General features: G+C 46.6%; 2 long non-coding RNA genes across 5 annotated transcripts in view; one reads left to right on the forward strand and one right to left on the reverse strand.

Moving 5' to 3' along the window:
* LOC138560709 (uncharacterized) overlaps nt 1–19629 on the reverse strand; it is a 39514-nt gene extending 19885 nt beyond the window's left edge. Inside the window, exons 1-3 of one of the 3 annotated variants that reach the window (XR_011299174.1) lie at nt 19291–19629; nt 15141–15233; nt 14875–15000 (exon numbers count right to left, since the gene is read on the reverse strand). This is a non-coding gene — a long non-coding RNA (uncharacterized lncRNA). The remainder of the gene's footprint in view (nt 1–14874; nt 15001–15140; nt 15234–19290) is intronic. The other 2 variants (XR_011299173.1, XR_011299172.1) reach the window with 2 other exon arrangements.
* A 51-nt stretch (nt 19630–19680) lies between these two features.
* Nucleotides 19681–21973, forward strand: part of LOC138560710 (uncharacterized) — a 46846-nt gene continuing 44553 nt past the window's right edge. For both annotated transcript variants that reach the window (XR_011299175.1, XR_011299176.1), the window contains exon 1: nt 19681–20043. This is a non-coding gene — a long non-coding RNA (uncharacterized lncRNA). The remainder of the gene's footprint in view (nt 20044–21973) is intronic.

Genomic DNA, 21973 nt, shown 5'->3' on the forward strand with positions numbered 1-21973 from the left:
TAAGAATACAGAAATGATGAGTTGTATTAACACTTTTAGTCCTAATGAGAGCATTTGAATAGTTGTTGAAATACCAAAATAAATGTAGCAATTAATGAAGCCATTTAACAACACAATGGGGGTCATTATGGACTCAATGGGAATGGGGAGCACGGATGCACTGGCATTGTGTGCAACAGTGCCAGTGCATCCGTCAAGGTCTGCGAGCATGTTCCGTTCCGCCCGCCAGGTGAGACCTGGCGGGCTGAAGGGCACCCGCTCGCAGAACTCATAATTTGCTGGTCCGGAAATAACGGTACCGGCAAGCTTAACAGTACCGTTTTTTCCAGACTGACAAACTCTTAATGAGGCCCAATATGTGTCAATCACACACATGGAGCAATTACGGAGAGGAGTCACAACATAAACATGCATTCATAAACCAAAAAGAACAATTAGAAAAGACACATTTGTAGCAATTGCAGGTAAGAAGGCAAAATGTCAACCAAAAATTGCAGCTATTACATAAAATAGGATGGCAACAGTGGTCAAAAGTTGGGGATCTGAAAGAAAGGGGGTGTTGATGTGGTTAGTTTGGTTGAGAGGTAAAAATGCAAGAGAGCTTTGTTGTGCTGTTGCTAGCTTCAGTTTGGAAAAACTGATCACTGTGTGCCAGTATGATTTTTTTTGACTGAAATTTCTCTGATGGCTTGCGAGTGGTTGCATACGGGTGTTTTAGGTGCTTCACGAGTGCTGTGGAGAGTTGGTAGAGTACCTGTAGTTTGGGTGTTTGTGGCAAAGATCTGCACAATGTTACTTTTGTGTTGGGTGGTGGGTATGCAGAGTGTTAGCAAGCTTTTATCAGGGCTAGTCAGGGTTTTTTTTAACTTATTTTTTTTAGTTTGGTTCACCTATTCCATGGGTGCACAACATACGGCTCGCGGGCCAGTTGCGGCCCGCCATGCCCTTTTGACCGGCCCGCGAGGCACAAAGACTTTCCTAATGGAGGGCGGCCCGCGGCCACCCTCCATTAGGAAAGTCTTTGTTGTCTTCCGGGCCGGTGAAAACACTGGCCCTCATTGGCTCAGCACACACACGCACCACGTCGCTCCTACGAGCCACATAATGCGTGTGTGCTGCACCAATGGAGGGCCAGCACTATGGCTGGCGTGGTCCATAAGGCTTGATAGCCTTGGACCACGCCAGCCGTAGTACGATTCCAGCGTTCCAGCTTACCTGCCGCTTACCTGCCTTCCAGCACGTCTCCGGTAAGTGCTCTGTTTGTGTTTGTGTGTCGGGTTTGTTTTGCTTTATGTTTGTGTGTGTATGTTGCGGGGGGGGGGGTGAGTGTCGGATGTGTATGAATGTTTGTATTTGAATGTATTTTGTGTGTATGTTGAGATGCGGGGGTGGGGGGGGTGTCGGATGTGTATGAATGTTTGTATTTGAATGTATTTTGTGTGTATGTTGAGATGCGAGGGTGGGGGGGTGTCGGATGTGTATGAATGTTTGTATTTGAATGTATTTTGTGTGTATGTTGAGATGCTGGGGTGGGATGGGTGTGTCGGATGTGTATGAATGTTTGTATTTGAATGTATTTTGTGTGTATGTTGAGATGCGGGGGTGAGGGGTGTGTATGAATGTTTGTATTTGAATGTATTTTGTATGTATGTTGAGATGCGGGGTGGGGGGGTGTGTCGGATGTGTATGAATGTTTGTATTTGAATGTATTTTGTGTGTATGTTGAGATGTGGTGGGGTGTGTGAATGTTTGTATTTGAATATATTTTGTGTGTATGTTGAGATTTGGGGGGTGTGTGTGAATGTTTGTATTTGAATGTATTTTGTGTGTATGTTGAGATGTGGGGGGTGTGTGAATGTTTGTATTTGAATGTATTTTGTGTGTATGTTGAGATGTGGGGTGTGTGTGAATGTTTGTATTTGAATGTATTTTGTGTGTATGTTGAGATGTGGGGGGGTGTGTGAATGTTTGTATTTGAATGTTTTTTGTGTGCTGAGTTGGCGGTGGGGGTTCGGGTCTGTATGGGTGCATGTTTGTGTGTGTGTGCTGAGTTGGGGGGCGGGGTTTCGGGTCTGTATGGGTGCTTGTTTGAGAGTTTGCTGATTTGGGGGGGTGGGGGTTCGGGTCTGTATGGGTGCATGTTTGTGTGTGTGCTGAGTTGGGGGGGTGGGGGGTTCGGGTCTGTATGGGTGCATGCTTGAGTGTGTGCTGAGTTGGGGGTGGGGGGTTTGGAGTTGGGGGGGTGGGGGGTTCGGGTCTTTATGGGTGTATGTTTGTGTGTGTGCTGATTTGGGGGGTGGGGGGTTCGGGTCTGTATGGGTGCATGTTTGTGTGTGTGCTGAGTTGGGGGGTGGGGGGTTAGGGTCTGTATGGGTGCATGTTTGTGTGCCGAGTTGGGGGGTGGGGGGTTTGGGTCTGTATGGGTGCATGTTTGTGTGTGTGTGCGGAGTTGGGGGGTGGGGGTTCGGGTCTGTATGGGTGCTTGTTTGAGAGTTTGCTGATTTGGGGAGGTGGGGGGGTTCGGGTCTGTATGGGTGCATGTTTGTGTGTGTGCTGAGTTGGGGGGGTGGGGGGTTCGGGTCTGTATGGGTGCATGCTTGAGTGTGTGTGTGCTGAGTTGGGGTGTGGGGGGTTTGGGTCTGTATGGGTGCATGTTTGTGTGTGTGCTGAGTTGGGGGGTGGGGGGTTTGGGTCTGTATGGGTGCATGTTTGTGTGTGTGCTGAGTTGGGAGGTTTGGTTGTGGGTGAGGGGGACATGGGGCATAGTGTTTGGTTGGGGGTAAGGGGGCCATGGGGCATAGTGTTTGGTTGGGGGTGAGGGGGACATGGGGCTTAGTGTTTGGTTGGGGGCGAGGGGGCCATGGGGCATAATGTTTGGTTGGGGGTAAGGGGGCCATGGGGCATTGTATTTGGTTGGGGGTAAAGGGGCCCTGGGGCATAGTGTTTGGTTGGGGGTGAGGGGGCCATGGGGCATAGTGTTTGGTTGGGGGTGAGGGACATGGGGCATAGTGTTTGGTTGGGGGTGAGGGGGCCATGGGGCATAATGTTTGGTTGGGGTGAGGGGGCCCTGGGGAATAGTGTTTGGTTGGGGGCGAGATACAATAACTAAATAGAAACAAATTATAACAATGGAAAATGTGTAGTACAAAATGTAAGTTTGAAATGCAAATAAAAATCGTTAACCCTCAAACATTCTTTTTCCATGTGTTTAGTACAAATTGGGGGTTTAAAAAGCCTCCTGCCACGCCCCGCCTACCGCCCCGCCTACATTTACTTTTCGGCCCACTATAGCCCTCATGTAAGGTACTTTCGGCCCTCTGTCAAAATCAGTTGTGCACCCCTGACCTATTCAGTTGGCCTTGTTCCTATTCAGTTCAGGGTCAGATTCTTTTCTTCGGGGGGTCCAGTTTCGTAGATTTCTCTTGCGTTGCAGTGGCCCGATTTAGCTCTCTGGTGTTCTTTCTTCATTTTGGTGCATTAAAGAGCCAGGTTTTTAATAGTTTCCTGAATTTTGGGTGATGGTCTGTTTTTCACATTTCCTTTGCAAGTGAGGTCCAGAGTTTCACTGCAATGCAGGAGAATACGGATCCACCGAATTGGTTTGCCTATTGCTTCAGTCCGAGGCGAATGTCATTGCTAGGCCTTAGTGTTTGTGTTGGTTTGTAGATGGTGATTTTTTCCTGTATGAACTCCACTCCTTGGCTGTGGATCACTGTGTGTTATGCAGAGTTTTGAAGAAGATTTGGTTTTTGACTAATAATGGAGTGTTCTTAGGGCTGGGGTGATGTGTTCTCTTTTAGTAATCTCTTTTAGTGAGTCTAAGGAGAAGTTTTGCTGTTGGGTTCTGTATTCCTTGTAGCTTCCTCATAATGTATTCTGGCATTCTGAGATAGATGCTGTTGGCGTAGTCTATTCTTGACAAGACGAGAGGGATGACAGCAAATGTTCCGTGAGTGAAGGAGAAAGGGTGCATCTTCTTGATCGTGTGTAGGTAGAAGCATTTCTTAACTACTGCGTTGACTTGTGGCTCTAGTGTTAGTTTGTTGTCCATTAGGATTCCAAGATTTGTGACCACTTTGGATGGTTCTGGTGGGTTTCCCAGCTTGGTTGTTCAATAGGTCGTTGGGTGAGATCACGATTTTCAGTTTTGTCTGGGTTGAGTTTAAGGCTGTCAGTGCTCCACTGGTTTAGTTCAATGAAGCAGTTGGTGGGTGTTGGGTTTTGTTATTCGCTGGAGTTGATTTTATAAATGATTTGAGTGGCAACTGTGTAGTTGTAGCAGGTCAGCCAAGTTTTTGATGTGGTTCATCAGGGGGTACATGTATGAGTTGAAGAGTAGCAGCGACAGCGATGAGCCCTGTTGGACTCCACATGTTTTATGAGGTGCTGACTTGAATGGTGCTATCCAAGTTCTGTTCTTTCTGTTAAGAAGAATTTTAGCCTGAGGAGAGCTGTGTTCCTGATCCCAATATCTTCTTGTCTTTTGAGGAGTATGTCGTGGTTGCCTGTGTCGAAGGCTGCTGAAAGATCGAGTAGTGTTAGTGCGGAGTTGGCATTGGAGTCTGCTTTGATTGGCATTGGAGTCTGCATTGACCTTTAGATCATCCCATATAAATAGTAGTGCAGTTTCCGTTTATGTCATGGGTCTGAAGGTACTTGTGCTTGATCTAATAACCAATAGTTTTCTACATTTTCCATGATTTGTTCGTAGACGTAGGTTTCTAGTTGGCATTACATAGCAATGATGGGAATGTCTTTGCCATAGGATGATGCAGCCTTGTTAAAGTCCAACTGAAATATGCGAGAGCCTAATCATATCACACAAGTATTTGACAAATGATGGTAGCACAAGGACATGAGGTGGCAATCAATTGGAAGTGGAATGAGGAACTGGGCAAATTAAATCAAATTCTAGCAAATATTGCAAGAATTTCATCACAATGCCAATGCATGGAAAATGGTGTAAGCGCTTAGGTATTTGATACCAACACCTCACTCTTTCCTCCTCCCAACCTCTTTCAGTTGTTATTCGCCCTATGGTTTCCTGTGCTCCTACCCTTTGCCAATCTAGACAAGATACTGCGGCTGATGGAACATGTGACTAGGGGATAGCCTGGCAGAAGATATCTAGGCAAGAGGATGCACAAGAGAATGCTTCAGAAGGGAGGGTAAGGCTCCTGAGGCAAAGGAGTGGTTGCAGAAATCAGCAAGGGCCGGAGCGAGGGCATCAATGTGGTCCTTGATGGTTTTAGAGGAACAGGGATGAACCTGTGTTGATGAGGCTTTCATAGATCGGACTTGTCTAGCGACCTTGTCAGGGGAGAACAGAGGAATGGACGAGAAAGAGGGTGGGGGTGCCTGAAAGAGGGTCAGTGTTCACAGAAGGAGATGGGAGAGGAGGAGAGGGTGGACAGCATGTCCTGGCTTTCTGAGATGAAGTGTGAGGCAAGGGCATTGCAAAGGGCCTGTGAGGCGACAGGAGGAAGTCGAGACTGCTGCAGGGTTGGCCAGCTCCTTGCAGATTTTAAAGAGTTTGGCCAAGTTATTAGATGCCGCAGAGACACATGCTTCAATGTGGGCTCTCTTCTTGGTGTGGACAGAGTCGACATTGCATTTGAAGCAGGCGACATGCCAGTTGTCAGAGGATGAACGAGAAGCCCTCCATTTCCTCTCAGCCGCCCTACACGTACGTTTAAGTGTAGCTAGGTCAGTGTCATACCAAGAATTACATTTGGCTTTGGAGTTCAAGCGGATCCTCATGACAGGGGCAACAGCATCAAGAGTATCAGAAACAGAAGAGTAGAGCGGAGACAGGGCTGTGTCAGGAGGGGAGTCAGCCTAAGGTGGAGGAGGGTGAAGAGAAGGTGGCGGCAAAAGCCTTCAATGACACACGCTCCATGGGCTGGATGTCCAAGAAGCTAGGAGGCAGTATTGGGGTAGGCTTGGCCTGGGGGACAGAGAGGGAGAGATGAGAGGAGAGGAGAGGAGGGAGTGATCGCTCCAGGAGAGAGGAGTGGTCAGAGGGATGGAGAGGGGGAGGTCAGAGGAGATCAAGACATCAAGTGTGTGCCCTGCAGAGTGAGTCGTGCCAGAGGGGAGGATAGAAAGGGAGAGGTAGTTGCAGAGGTCACAGAAGAGTACAGAGGAGGAACAAGGAGAGTCTAGATGGATATTGAGGTCAGCAAGGAGGAGAAGTTAAGTGGTTGAGGCCAGGAGGGAGGAGGAGAGATGTGCTTACTCAGAGAGAAATTAGGTCATTTGACCAGGAGGCCGGCCGATAGTAGCCACAGTAAGGGAACAGCTAGGAGAGAGAGAGAGGCTGCAGAAAAGGCATTCAAAAAAGGAGAAAGTCTGAGTAGGAATGATAGAGACGGGAATCCACTCAAGAAAGATCAGGGCTACACCTAGGTGCGGAGAGGATCTTGTAACCATCAGGGAGGAGAGTGCCAAAACTTGTGAGAGCTGGCCGTGAACTATGTCTCGGTAAGACCGAGGACATCGAGGTCAAGTTCTTCAAGGAGGTGTCAGATGTCAGAGGAGTGTTTGACAGCAGAGCGAGAGTTGAGAGTGGCAAGATGAAGAAGGATGTCAGCCTTAAAGACCTTCCACGGAGGGGTACAAATCAGAGGTACGCCCTAAGAAGGAGAAGGAGCCCCAGGCGGGACAGAGGAGGAGTAAAGAGAGGGCAAGGCAGTGAAAGTGAACAGTCCCCAAAAATGTAATTCAAACTCTCCAGTGAGAGTCAATAATGGACACACCCAGGAGGGAATGAGACCAAGACCAAGTGCGGGTGAAAGTAAAAGTAAAAAATAGAGCAAGCAGAGAAGTCTGCAAACTCAGAGAGCGCTCTGCCCAACATTACTCTGACATTACTTTAAAAAGATGATGACATCAGATAAGGTACAGAAATTACATTCATTTCATGAGCCACAAATCCAGTATAGTTTCATAGGCGCCGCCTTCAGATGATTGGATAGTTCCTTGGCGGGAAGGCGAACATCACATGCCTCAGCCGGGCTGGCCAGTGTGAGGTGAAGGTTATGTGGCTCCGGATAAGATGATGGATAATAACTCTCTAATCTAAACACTCCTTCAAAGCACGTAATAAAAACATCCATAAAAAATAACCATTGACACCATGATAGTTGGGGGGAGGATCATATATTTCTCATGTTATATATACATACATTTGTCATGTGCCCTGAAAGGAGAAAAAGGTATGGGGGTCATCTTCTATCGGAAGGCATTGGGGTGAACACTCTGTGCAGGCTCATCGGAAAAATGAGAGACTACATTTGTTGCATTAAGGCCTCAGTGAGATATGGGCCTTTAGCCATAGTTCCATCATGAAGAGGGAGGGGTGGGGGCTGGGCACTCGTCGTGCGCGACGCTGCTGGAGAGGGGAGTGAAGGGCCTTTGGCTCTTTGGATTTGGCTCAGTTCGATTAGTGGAGTTATAAGCAGACCATTAGAATGGGGTTCGTACATGTTTACTGTCACTTCATTTATAACACGTAGAAAGCAGGTTCTGCCTATATCGTGGGCTATATCTTCACTTTTACAATGGTCACTGTGCTACAGAATTGCTCTTATTTACATTAGCCATGTGGCTGCACGTTTTATGGTGCACACATAAGTCTCTTTACATTTCAATATATATATGCGTGAATACACAGTACCAAGAAAACAATTAAGCATGCGGACCATACATTTTATATCATAACACGAGTTGCCTAATATCTTATACGTCTGCAAAGGTATCTGGTACTGGAAGACAGGTAACCTGTATCATAGAACACAAGCATGTGGATCATGATAGCCTATCTAAAATTGATTGCAACGAACGTGCTATTTGTTGATTGTTCTGTTACATCTCATAGGGACAGCTTCATTACTGTCAGGTTTCATGGAGTTTGGTTGAATGTGGTGGAATGATGGTATGATTAACATAAATTATGGTTTGGGACTTAACTTTTAGTGCAGATTGTGGAGAGCTTCTTAAGCCAAAATGGAGACTTCCAAAAGGATCAGTGATTGGTCAGAAGTAAAAGAAAGGCATTGTTAGAACCTTCTAAACTGCCTTTCATTGTTATCAGCCCAGCAGGAAGGTCTTATGTTTGAAGCTCTGAAGATTTAGAAACTTTAGCTAGGCCCTTGTGCCTAGGATTTGTTATTTGGATCAGGAAAGTGTTGGAGAATTAAAGAGGAAAGTCAGAAACGTTCCGGTAAAAGAAAGAAGCAAGTTAAGTGACTTTATAATTTTTAACAGAACTTTGTGAAATTCAAGGAGTTATATTTCTATACAATTTATTAACTAGTTCCTGTTTTCTTATTCTTTGTTTAAAGAGTAGTTAGTTTTGTTCTTTTCAGATTTTATTTTTGGATTTCTTAAACAGTACTCTTATTTAATGAACTTCGCAACATATTTAGCGCGTGGCAAGTTGGTGTGTGGAAGCCTGTTCATCTTTTCAGCGCTGTGTGTTTTTTTCCGGCCGTATAAAAATTATTGAGCACTGTTCCTTCTTACGGTAACAGTGCTTTCTTTTAACGCCGGGCTAGCACTCGAAATCTTACACTGTCTATGTAAGTTACAGTGTTATAGATACGCGATCCTGAAAACGTTATGTTTTATTTACTAACATTCTAACCTGGCGCGCGTACCTCATTAAGCTGCCTCTTCAAGGATCAGTGTCCGGAGCTCAGTAATTTCCTCTTTCCTACTTTAACAAATAAAATTAAGGAGGGAGAAATACTGATCTACTACGCATGCGCATATGCCATTTCTGAACTCTATTTTCTGTTCCTATACGCACACCATTTTAGAAGGAAAAGGAATATCTTCATGCATGCGCATTACTCTAGTCAAGTGAACGCTTCCTTGAAGAGCGATATTTTTACGCAAGCAAAAGATCCAATTGCACTCCTTTCTTTCCACATGCACAAACAATTCTAAAAGGAAGAAGCAAGAGTGTCATATTTGGAATTTGTGTTAAAGCTAGAGATTCACACAAAAGACAGACCTAGCATTTCCAGATGGGCGTGTGTGTGTTTTGGAATTTGAACTGCTAGAAGATTAATTCATGGAACTGAGAGAGTGAGCTAAAGATAGCAGTTTTCCAATTCTGAAATGAAGAAGTTAGTAAGAGCATCAGAGACTCTATTTTTTCCTTCAGTAAGAAAACAAACACTTCCTCTAAGTTATCAATAGAGGATATTCAGGTATGGTGGCGTGTTTATTTACTCGATTCGATAAGTCAGAGCCTAGGAAAAGAAAGGTTAGTAACTAAAGTGTATTTGTTGTTATTTTATCTACAGGTTAAGAGATATAAAGAAGCTGAGCAAAACCTGAAGTTTATTATTTTGTCCCATTCCCTTGGGGATGCTCTCAACTGAACTGTTTGTTACCAGTTAAGAGGTTAGCATCCAAAAGGGGAGTGCGGGGGTTCAGCAGCTTCCGCGGACAACATCCTGATTGAAGATAAAGCCTGACAATTACCCGTTAACACAGGCGAGAATCTATAGGCTCGGGTGGGATTAGCGTTGTAGGTGAAACAGGGTGGCGCACACAGTCAGGGGGCATGCATCTGCCACATCAAAAGGGGTACGAGGTTGGGGGGTTTGTCACAATCGCAGTCACTGGTGGGAAGAGAGATCGACACTCTCCCCCGAACCACGGAAGCCGAATGAACTCGACCCTCCCACCGTGGTTGGCACAGGCGCCTGATTTAGATAACAGGTCACCACATGGCAGCCTATGGGGGGAAGAGGGGTTAGCGAGAGGTTGTGGATAGGGACGGGAATTTAGGTAAACCGGTAAGAGGATGAGGAACTCCTACAGTGGATGGGAACAGGGAAGCACCAGGAAAAAAAACCTACTCTGTTTAACATACAACAAACATTACTTTCACCAGTACTCCCGACATGTGTTTAACTCCTGAGTAGTACACCTTAATATGCGTACATCAGACTCTGCTTACATCAGACTCTGACTGAAACAACACATAAGCAAGGAATATGAACACATAAGAGAAAACTTCCCAGAAATGATTAAACAGTACAACAGAAATACACTTCCATTAGTTTCATTCACTAGGGAAGAGTTATGGTCCATTTGCAATAAGTCCGGAATGACCCAAATACACAATATATATTCATGTGCCACATGCGTAACCAAGACACTTAGTCCCAATATGTCAAATACAAGAAAGGCGGTCGTTACTTATCTTAGATCTGGGGGCCCCTCGGGACCTCCCAGACACAAATGAAAATAGCAGAACAATCACTTCAAGCCGTTTTGCCAATAGTGTCCCGCATTGCCCTCATGAGTACTTAACTGGAGTCTGGGAAACCCTGAGGAATTTCCCAGACGAAGAACTTCAAGCATTGTATTGCCGGTGACTCAGCGCCCCTCCTGCTTCATGCTGCACAATGAACGCGTAAACTCCCGAGCGTGCCTTGCCTCGGTAGCACGCGAATTCCAACTCCTTGCGGCCGAACGCGGCCGTCTGCCTTCCGCCGCACAATGAAAAAACAATAAGCCACACCTGCCGGTAGCTGTTGCCTGCCTTTAAGCTGCGTTGATTCTTAATGCATTGCAGCTGACAAGGCGCGCACAGGCCGAACTACCCAGAACCACCAAGGATGCTGGGAATTGTAGTTTTCATATCCAATTCAGCCCATAATGTCTCAATAGGCGTATTTACACACTCCACGCCTTTGCCAGCCTTGATTCCTGACAGGGTTATACACATTATATATTTTATGGGGTCACATCTGCAAGTAAGGAGGCATGTTTGTGGAAATTAATGTTTTTTTCCAGGCCCAGGCTCTGGCCCGGTCGTTAACAGGGCAGTGAGGTAAGAAGGAAGGCGAGAGATACTGTGTTCAGTTTGTAACCGTTCGTGCCCAGTCTTCTGTGACAACAGGGCAGCTTCAGGGACACCAGAATGGAGTAGGTGGGGGTGTGGGGAGAGTAGTTGACCAACTGTGCACGGCTCAGGGGAGAGCTGCAAGCCTGCATGCTGGCTTTGCTGTAGAGCCTGCTTTTAGCATATACAAAATGGAGTTGAGGTTCAGAACAAAATGGAGTCAGTAATCAACCTCCTTCAGCCCTCTTATGGATGTTGCACCTATATGTGTCGTTCCTAGGCTGTCCGGCACCTCTGGCAACAGGCGCATGGGCAGCCGTGGGACGAGTATCGTGTGCACGGGGACAGGAAAGGAGGGGAGGGGGCCTAAAAGACCTTTCCTCCCACACAGTAGCCAAAGGGAGAGAGGAGGGGACAGCAGGAGATGAAAGGAAATTGATGAGGTGGTGGAAACGCCTATCAAAGAGGAGGAGATTAGCCTGAGGGCCTTGGAGCATGACGGTGCCATTAAGGTAGACATTAATGGGAGGAGGAGGAGACTGGACAGAGATCATATGAAGAGTCCATAGATCTGGTGAAAGAACGACAAAGAGGATGTCAGTGAGGGTCTGTCTGGAGGAAGTGCTAGAATAAGTATCAGCGATGGGGAGACCTGGGTTGGAGGCCATGATATCCTTTTTGATTTTCATCCTACCAGACTTATTGAGAAGGGAAGGATAGGCAATGGAGAAGCAGTTTGAAAAGATAGGAGAAACAGAAAGTGCCATGGGAGTGGTAGTAAGGAAAGCAGGGAGAAGCAGGGGGGAAGGCAGGTTTAGTGGATCAAAAAGAGCAGCAAAGTCACTGGGCAGGCAAGTACAGAGAAGCAACAGTTACAGGCAAAGGGCAGAGCAAGTTAGCAAAGTATAGCAAGATTTGACTTTTAAACCAAAAAGCAAAAACAGCAAGGTCTGAATTTACGATAGGGCTCAGGTGTTAGCAAAGGGCCAAGAAAGGTAGTGCAAATCAGGATGTAAACATAGGAGAAACAAGCAGAAGGGACCGTGAAAGTCAATAAAAGGGGGTAGGAAGGAGTCCAGAAAGGAGGGCACTAACCCATAGTTCAGGAGGTGACAATGTCAGGGCATTCCGGATTTATTTGCGAGTGAGGTGGCAGTATCATTGAAGTCAAGGTGCTAGGGTACAGAGAGGACCCCAAGTAGCGTGCTGGTAGCGGACAGGAAGCAGACAGGGGCCTTCGTCGTGGGCCTTGGTTGGTGTGCTGGCTTCCCCCTCCCGGTTGCACTGATTGGGCTATCAGGGTCCAGGCAACCAATGAGGGGAGGGAGCATAGGCCAGGCAAAGAGCTTATCAGTGTCTCAAAGCCGGTTGGCGGGTCTGAAGTACTTGTCGAGGTGTCTTGGACGACGTTAGCGACTGCAGTGTGACAAGAGTCAGCTGTGCAGTCAGTTGCAGCGTGAGAGACTCAACTGGCTCAAAAATGTCTTTTAAGGCGGACGCTGGTTCATGCAGTCCTCCTAGCTTCTTCGCTGGGCTGGTGTTGTCCTTTAAGCTGTGATGAGACCAGACATTTGTTCTCCGCCAAACCACATACTCTTACCTTCTGAATGGGGTCCCCTTGCTGGGATGGCTACTGTAAATACATAGTTCCAGGCCCTTGATACTGAGAGGTGGGAGATGGCTTCAGGTTGACAGTGCATATCAAATGTTGTTAGGGTTTTCTCGTCTCCTTTGTTTTAGCCTCTGCAGCCAGGCCCCATGTGTGCGTGTTTGAAGTATACTCTATTAGTAGGTTAATTGCTGTCACCAACTGCAGAGGGTAAACAAACAGACAGGGCGGATCCAGGGAGCCTTTGAAAGTTATTTAGGCTTGCCATGGCAGGAGGAAGATGTTGCCCCCCTTCCTTTTCCGAGATGCATTGTATACTCCACTGGTCAGATCTCAAATAAATATGACAGGGATGACTGTGCCTGTAGGCTGTGTCCACCTAGAGTACACAAGTCTATGTGTATGTCGTGCAGTGAGCATAGGAAAATTTGTGCGGATTAGCCCCACACATTTTCCAGAGGTTGATCTACCATCATTCAATGTCAAAGTTTCAAAAAAGCCCAGGTGAGCACCCACCAACAGGTGCTATTATCAGCACTGGGCCTGCACCAGATAGTGGGTACTATAAAAACTAATATAGCAGTATGGCGAAGGTCTAGAAATTTGTTTGTTCAGATGTGGATTGGTAAAACCTAGGCAGTAACCTCCAAACGATGAGCATAATTTATTAGTAAGTCTGACAGGTAATCGAAAATCAAGACTGGGGAACCAAAGTATTCTGAATGCTTTCTTTTCTTCCCATCTGTTCCTTTTGCCTTTTTAAAACTATTTTAGTATTGTTTTATAAATAGGTAAAGAAGGTGTATTTTAATTCTGTTCAAGTGTATATCTAGTTTTTTGTAATGTGTGTAAAATCAAATGTTTGATCAAATCACAATGAAAAAAATATGAATGCTTTTATCTTGGCTTTCACTGCAGAGAATGCAGTGATCCTGGACAGATATCCTCATTTTTTCACCAACACTACTGTGCCGTCTTCTGCTAAAGGGTCTGTCTCCTCACATGCTAGTGGCCCATGGATGCTAATTTTGACCTTGAAAGGCTACTTGTTTATTATTCCGATTACAGAAAGAACGAAGATGGTAAGGGGAGTACCCATGCTCATTTTGATCAGTGCAAGAACTTATCAAGACATGTGATTGCGGCGGGAGGGGCTCACCAATATATTCTGGATCCCATAATTCCTTTGGTTCAATGGAAGGGGGCGTCAAAAGGTATCCATGCCCCAAAAGTGCCTAAGATAGCCCCGTCTGCCCCTAAATAGTCGTCTATCCCATACCAGCCCCTTTGTGTCCCGGGCCCATTTGACACCCATGTCACTTACAAGCCTTTTCTATATTGTGTTCTCCTGAGCATGTCACTCTAAGCACTTTTCTTTCTTTCTCTCCCCAATGTGCCCCAATCTGCCCCTAAACCTCTCTCTTCCCTGTTTCACTCCCTTACATTCTCTGTCCCCTCTTCCCACTGCGGTAACAAAACAAAAAAACCCATTGGGGGTTGGTAGGGGATGGCCTTGCTAGGAAGGGTACTAGGCCAAAAGTGAGACATCTAAACATAAAAATGTACCCTTACTAAAAATTCTTCTATTAGGAAAGTGAACACAAACTTGTAGGGTGAATAGATATCTGATTCTATAAATCTGTCAACTAACTTTAACACAGTAAAGTTTCCATAATACGGAAATCCTAAGACTGAATCAACCGCAAATGAGGAATTTCCACTCATGAAGTGTACTTGTTGTATGTTTCAACAGCAAGCATTCAAATGGTAATGACAATTTTTGACAAGTAAATAGACACTGTGAATAGGATGAAGAGACAATCAACTCTAAATTCAAAAAAAGGGGGTGATGTAAATCATTTATTTTCTAACAAATCATATAACAGAAAGTCAATGTAATTACAATCTCAACCAAGGGCATATAAGGGAAATAAATACATCCACATGGTACATATAGTAAATAATTCAAAAGGTACAAAGGAATATGTGAGAATAACATATAGCAAAAACAGAAACAGTAAGCAAGAAAACAGTGTCATTTAGTTAATTCACTAAAGAAACACATGTATCAAATGGTGGGATGCAGAAAAAAGCAGATGCCAAATAATAGTTCAGTAAATATTGGGCATCATGGCTCCCAAAACGTGAAGGTTGATTGTTGGAACAAAAAGATTTAGGTTCCAAAGGGTAGGGATGTATGTCTTCAGATGCGTTCCCTATCTTCTTCACGTTTCGGCGGTAGTCTAATAAATTAGGTCCGCCTTCATCAGGGCTCCTATAGGGGGACCCTGTGGAGAATATATGGATATCAAATGAGTGGGGTGAAGATGCGGATGCCTGTGGTAGTAGGGCATTAGTATAGTCATTAAAAACTCTCAGCACCGGTCGGGAGGCTTACCTGCCGGTGCTTCATTCCCAAGTGCTCAGGTATCGGCCACACGGAGATGAATACCAGGCAACAGAAGCAGGCATGTACAAGGCCAATAGGGTGTATTAGTCAAAATCACACACATCTGGGTATTTTCTATAAAGAAAAAATGAGCAGAAACGCAGGCTGGTTTATGTAGAGTGCTAAAGCCTTGTATGGTGCTGTAAATACATTGATACTGTATATCACGTGGTATACAGTTCAAAAGGAAACATTGCAACAAATTCTATTTGTACCTGGTTTTGGATACAATATCACTGCTATGGTGTAGTCCAGTTGTTTTGATGACAGGTACAGGTAGTTAGGTGATGCTGACTGGTAAATGGTTCCTAAGGAGACAAGAACAAGTGCAAACATTGCCTGAACCTCGTTGTACAGTGGAGTTGAAAGTGTGATACAACAAGGAAAATAAAATTTAAAAGGGGCTGCTAGGCGCATTGCTTCTGGTGCGATGTTGTGCTCCAAAATATTTATTAAAAGGTAAGCCAATTGTTGATAGTTGTCGCTTTAATGTATTGGAGATGCACATGCTGAATGGCGATCAAATCTGGTGTCATAATTTGTTCAAACTAAATTTCATTAATAAAGCCAGAGGGACGCCAGTTAAATAGCACTAGTTGTGCAGGACAAATGGCCGCGTGGATTCGCGTGCCAGGGATGAAAAAGGAAGAACAAAAAGGGATAGGCCATTTAAATGTGAAGGGGAGCAGACGCTTTTCTGCGTGTGCGGCGGAAAACTCTGTGGGCGGCCGCCTCGCTTACCTTCTGCACGGAATGAAATGCTGCTGCGTGAGTCAGCAGAAGGTTGTGCAGGGCAGAAACTGAAGGCTCGTCGTCTCGGCCGTTCCGCCTGGAAAGAAGGGTGTGTTTGTGCAGCGTCAACCTGCTAATGTGCCAGTTGCTATGGTGAGCGCACATGCGCTCTGATGGTGTTTAGAGTGGTAGTCATGACAACCTAGGGTGTGAGCCACTCGGAACGGCAGGGAAACACGAGTCAGTGGTTTCCAGTCTCGTTTTCCACACAGAGAGTCTTGAAGGACGGCAGTTGGCCGCGGTGAGTACTGGAGGAAAAAAGTGAATGGAGGACGTTAATATGAAAAGAAGGTACAGTTGTCTATAATTACGAAGGGACAAATTTAAAGTGTAGGAGAATATTAGTTTCATGTCTTTGTAAAGTTGCAGGAGGAATATCTCGCCGCATATTGCCAAAACTCAGTGACAGAATATTAGCCCGAATGGTGGGGAAGTGCCCAGACACTCTAGGAAATGACCAAGGTGTTTGTAGGGGGCATCGCAGAGAGAGGAGTGTTAAACACCATAAGGCAAGATATTCATGTGGTCATGGTAAATGGTCTAGGGAGGACAGCAGCCCCTTTTAAGAGTACAAAAAGGAAGTACACATACAAGTAGACTGGGGTTTAATATCCCAATGTTTGTGTGTCACTTGTGATACATGAGGAATCTAGTGTGTGTTTTTATATTACTGGCTGGAAGATTTCATTCAAACCATTATGGTAGGTGTCCAATCGGTGGATCCATCGGGATTCCTTTCTCAAGAGGCTTTGTTGAGTGTCAGGGCTTCCCTTGATTTTCTCAACTACCCACCAGAGAATGTTGTTAGGTGTATGGTTGGCAGCTATGTAGAGTTCCACTAGGGGTGCTGTAAGATTTTTACATCTAATTCTGGATCTGTGTTCAGAGATCCTGGTATTGATTGCTCTTGTGGTTTGGACTATGTACCGAAGGCTGCATGGGCATTCGATACAATAGACCACGTTCTGGCTCTTACAATTAGTAAGGTCCCTCAGTGTCCATTTTTGTTGTCCGATTTGAAAGCTGCTCGTCTTTTTAGTAAATTGGCAAGCTACGCAGCTGCCACATGGGTGATGACCTTGTAGTGGTCTTAGTGTCCGCGTGGGATTTCTACTCCGTTGAAATTGGGAGTGTACCAAGCGCATATCTTTGCCCTTTCCCAAATCTTTCTTCTTCTCACAGTCTGACGAGCTCCTCTTCCCACCTCCCCTTTCCTGAGCCTCTCTGCCCCTCTCCCCAGCCATTTGCCCAACTTTGCCACTCTACCCCGATCTCTGAACCCATCTTTCCCTTTCGCATCTCTGTTCCCTTTCTAAGCGTATCTCTGGGCCTCCTCGCGTCTTCCCTGGGACTGTCACTCGCTCCAATGCATCTGATGCCTCTGCTCCTCTCCCCAGCAACTACCACATATGTGCCTCTCCCTACTCCCCTGAACCCTTTTCCCCAGTCTCTGTGCACCCCTCCCCTTTCCCAAGCCCCTCTCCCCACTGTGCCATTCCTCTGCCCCATAACGCCTTTTCCGCCGAGTGTCTCTGCACCTCTCCACAGCCACTTGCCCCAATGTGCCTCTCCCTCTGCCCTGAACCCTTCTTTCCAAGCATTACTCTGCAACCTCAACTACTACATGCTCCAGTCACTCGCTCAAATGCATTCCCTATGCCATGAACCCCTTTCTTTCCGGAGCATCGCTCTGCAACTTCACCTCTTCACTGAGCCTGTCACTCGCTCCAATACATTCCCTGTGCCTCTCCCTCTGCCCCGAACCCCTTTCCCCTGAGCATTACTCTGCAACCTCACCTGTTCCCTGAGCCTGTCACTCACCGCAATGCATTCCCTGTGCCTCTCTCTCCGGCCACTTGTCCCAATGGGCCCCTCCATCTGCCGTAAACCCCTTTATTTGCCCCAAGCATCACTCTGCAACCTCACCTGTTCCCTGGACCTGGCACTCGCTCCAATGCATTCACTGTGCCTCTCTGCCCTACTGCCCAGCTACTTGCCCCACGGGGCCTCTCCCTCTGCCCTGAATCCCTTTCTGTCCCCCAAGCAACACTGCAACCTCACCTGTTCCCTAAGCCTGTCACTCGCTCAAATGCATCCCCTGTGCCTCTGTCCCACTCCCCAGCTACTTGTCCCAATTTGCCTCTGTCCTGAACCCTTTCTTTCCCGTGAGCATCACTCTTAAACCTCACCTGTTCCTTGAGCCTGTCACTCGCCCCAATGCATTCCCTGTGCCTCTCCTCCGCCACTTGTCCCACTGTGCCTCCCTCTGCCCTGACCCCTTTCTTTCCCTTGAGCATCTCTCTGCAACCTCACCTGTTCCCTGAGCGCCTCTCTGTCACTTACTCCACTGCATCCCCTGTTGCCTCCCTCTCTATGGCACATCAGCACCTATCTCCTCTCCACTTAAGGTATATTGTTCCTCATGATGCTGTGGTGTTCTAGTTCTGTGTTGGCTTCTTTCAGTTCTTGCAGTTGTACCTGCATGTGTTTTAGGCCTTCTATTCTGTTTTCCATTGACTCTCTTCTATGTTTAGTAACCTTCCTGACTGCTGCTGGGGGTCTTCTGAAGGGGCGTAAAGTCCATATAGATCTCCGAGTTGTGAGTATTGATACTATCCACTGTTTCACGGAGTGCAGACATCTGGCGGAAGAGCTCTTGTAGCGCATATGCCATACTCGATGAGGTGCCTCCCAGTGTGGAGTTTGTAAACTGTGTGCTAACGGGTATAGCCGCCATCAGGGCATCCAATCCCTCCATTGTCCCTCTTGGATACTTATTTATGGCATGTCTACTATTGAAATGAAAAATGTTGTTTGGAGAATCATGCTATGTGGTGTTATACTTGCTAACCTGTCCTAGAAGACAAGTCTGTGTCTTCAGCAGTGGTGGCAGGGCATTGCAACTGCTGTCTCACTTTTTAATTGCACCTTTAGCCCCAGAACTCCAAGTATTATGCATGTGTTGTTAATATGGGGACCTCTTCCAAGATCTGCACTGGCACAAGAGCCTTTAGTGTTCTTTCAATGTGTATTAGTCCAGTGGTTGTTGTCATATTGACTCCTCAGTCTTATTTCCCTTCCAATGTCAACATTCCAAGTTAATAATAATAATAATGATGTGTTATTTATATAGCGCCTTAAACCCAAAGCGCTTTACAGAGCACATATTTATATACAATGCATCTTTAACAATTCACACCCTATATATAATGCTTACGCTTCAGCTTTTCCTCCAGTTTCTGCTCCAGTCAATTATCATGAATATATTAACCCTTCTTGCACCTCTCACCAATGTTCAAAGTGCAGAGCTCCGGGACCCCCTGCACTATTTTTGCAGCAGACACCTCTCCCTCTCCTTTCCCACCTGAATATTGCGTTTGCATCAGTGGCAAAGTCAATCCCAGTATAGCATGCACTTATGCAGCCACCGTTTCATGCATTGCCATCCAATGAGGCCCTTAAAATGCTGCAATCCTCACCTACTACAAACACTACAGCATTCTTGAGCCACTAATCCTTTCATTAAGCTTAGCTCTGTCCCATGCAGCCTTCCCCCAAGCAGTATACTCTTACCCATTATAAAATCCATTCACTGCATACAAATGCTATGCTGCAATCAGGGTGCCCTTCTCGCTCACGGCCCCCTTCTCACTGATGGGCACCGCTTTGGCTCCAGCGCTGAGCTGCTGCTATTCTGGTGCACCTATCCAACGTGAGCTCGTCATGTTGGCTCTCGGCCCGTTCTCCTCCCTCAGCAGTTGCCAGTCCGACTGCTGTGCCCAACAGCTCACCACTTTCACCAGCTTCAAAGGTAGGATGCTTGTGCAAGGAGGGAGGCATGAAGCGGTGAAATTATTGCCCGAAATTGTCAGAAAATGCTTTCATGTTGATTCATTAATGAGCATGCGCAGACACACTACTACGCATGCGCAGCAAGCAACCAATGCATTTTTCGACGTTACACGGTCGATTGATTTGTCTTTCCTGGCAGCAAGTTTGTATGGATTGAGAGGGTTTTCCTGGTGCTTCATAAAACATGCCCTTTTGTTTGACGATGTTATGGGGATGATGCTGTTGAGTGCTTAATTGTGCTGAACTAGATTCCAAGCATAGCTCTCAACTCACGCTTTTGGCGGGTGTTACCCGCCTTGTAAAGAGCTGCCTCACCGCCAAGCCTCCTACACGCCCATTCATTTCAGTGGGCTCTCACCCGCCAAAAACAAAATCGGGTATTTTCACTCGCTTTTGTGCCAGAAATGGTTGAGAGGTATGCCAAGCCTTTGCTGCAGCGAGGAAGACATGAAAGATATTGGCCGACGAACATCGGTAAGGGGGAGCAGACGGTGTAAAAAGTTATGGGTACTGGTGGTTGTGATTTAGAACAGCTCTCAAGGTTCCCATGGCTGTGCATGAGTGGGTCATCCAGTCCTGTTTTTCCCCTTTCGATTCTGGTGATTTAAGTCTTTCCCCTTTTTGAAATTAATGAACTGCATGTCCCAGAATTCCAAACAAAACATGACTGGATGACTGTCTCATGCATGGCCCCAAGATGGTTGAGAGCTCTGGGTTTAGAAGACTTCCATGCAAGATTGTTTGGCTTAGGACTGGGGGAGAGGACCTGAACCAGCCTTTCATTGAACAATATGCTGGTAATTGGAGGAGAAATAAGGGTCATTTGGGTCAGAGGGGGTAGTTGGGCGGCAGAGAATTGGAGCAGATGGGAAGGGAGAAAGGGGCAGTTAGGGGAGCAGGGGCAGTAGGAAGAAGGAGAAGCAACAGTTGTTGCAGCATGGAGGCAGGTGGATTTGGGGGCAGTTGCGAGAAAAGGGGGGCAGTTGGGGAGAAGGGAGTGGGAGGTAAAAGTGCAGTTTGGGGAGCAGGCTCCTGTTGTCGGTGGAGTGCAGTTGGGTGGAGAAGGTAAAGTTGGGAGTGAAGACTGGGGGGCAGTTGGGTAGAAGAAGGGTGGGGACAAAAGTGGGAGAGTGGGGGAAACGAGCGGGCAGTTGAGGGGTAAGGGGGCAGTTGGGTAAAATGAGGGGTGAGGAGGTAGTTGGTGATGGGAAGGGGCATTTGTGGGAGAAGGTAGGCAGTTGGAGCTGAGGGGTGGGGTGGCATTTAGAGAAGATGAGGGGTAGGGTGTATTTTGGGGGAAAGGGGACAGTTGATAGGAGAAGGGGCAGTTGGGGTGTGAAGTGGCAGTTGGTTGAGATGAGTGATGGGGGGTGGCATTTACGGGGAGACAGGAACAGTTGAAGGAGATGAGAGGTGAGGGGCGGTTGTGGGAGAAGGGGGGCTGTTGGGGAGATGAGGGTTGGCATTTGGGGGAAGTGGGGGCTTTTGGGAGGGTCAAGGGGGCATTTGTGGGAGAGCAGGCAGTTGGGGAGAAAAGGAGCATTTGGGGATGTGAGTGGGTAACGGGGCACAGGGAGACTAGGACTGCTGGGTTGGGGCGAATAGGGGTAGTGTGGGGATAAGCGGGTGCAGTGTGTGTTGGGGCATGTGGTTTTGAATAGGGCTTCGAGTTCTGTGTGTGTTTTGGAGAAGAATCATTTTTGATGAAAACCAATGAAAAATATTAGAATGAAACAAAAAAGGTGGTTTAAAGTATTGCTTCAAAATGTATGTCACATTCGATATGACTGATTATGTTAATACTCAAGAGGATTTTGAAAACTTGAGGGCTCTGACAGGGCTGCCACTGCAGCACAGAGGAGGGAGAGGGCCCCTGCACGCTGGCTTTCTAGTGTGAATGCTCCTAAGGTTACCTGATGCCCATGCTGCCGAGGTAAAGAGGCAACTAGGAGCAGCACCAGGGCTCTGTCTGCTCTTAGCCGTTTCCAATACTCACCTCAATTACAAGGCACCTCGAGGGGCACTGTTTCTCCCCCTTCCTCTCCTATTGATTAGAATCTGTTCTTCGCAATGTCAACCCATCTTGCGCTCCTACAGACCGTTTTGCTCCCCAAACCGTCTCAGCTCTTTAGTCTCTCTTTACGCTGGACTCTTCCCTGCCTACTTCAAATCTGGAACTGTCCTATCCCTGTTGAAGAAACCCTCTGCTGACCATATTGCCCAGTTGCTATCCTTCTTTGTTATTTGAAAGGTCCTTCAGCGGGTGGTCTTTGATCGGTTCACTTGAGGATAATGGCCCTGGAGATCGTCTTCAATCTGGCTTCTGTAGTAAACACTCCAGAGACATTGCCCTCACACAGGTATCCAACTTTCTCTCTAAGGCTCACCACTCCAAACTCTCTGC

This window comes from Ambystoma mexicanum, unplaced genomic scaffold, assembly GCF_040938575.1.
Source record: "Ambystoma mexicanum isolate Mex_15411 unplaced genomic scaffold, UKY_AmexF1_1 Mex_scaf48, whole genome shotgun sequence".
Classification (NCBI taxonomy): domain Eukaryota; kingdom Metazoa; phylum Chordata; class Amphibia; order Caudata; family Ambystomatidae; genus Ambystoma; species Ambystoma mexicanum.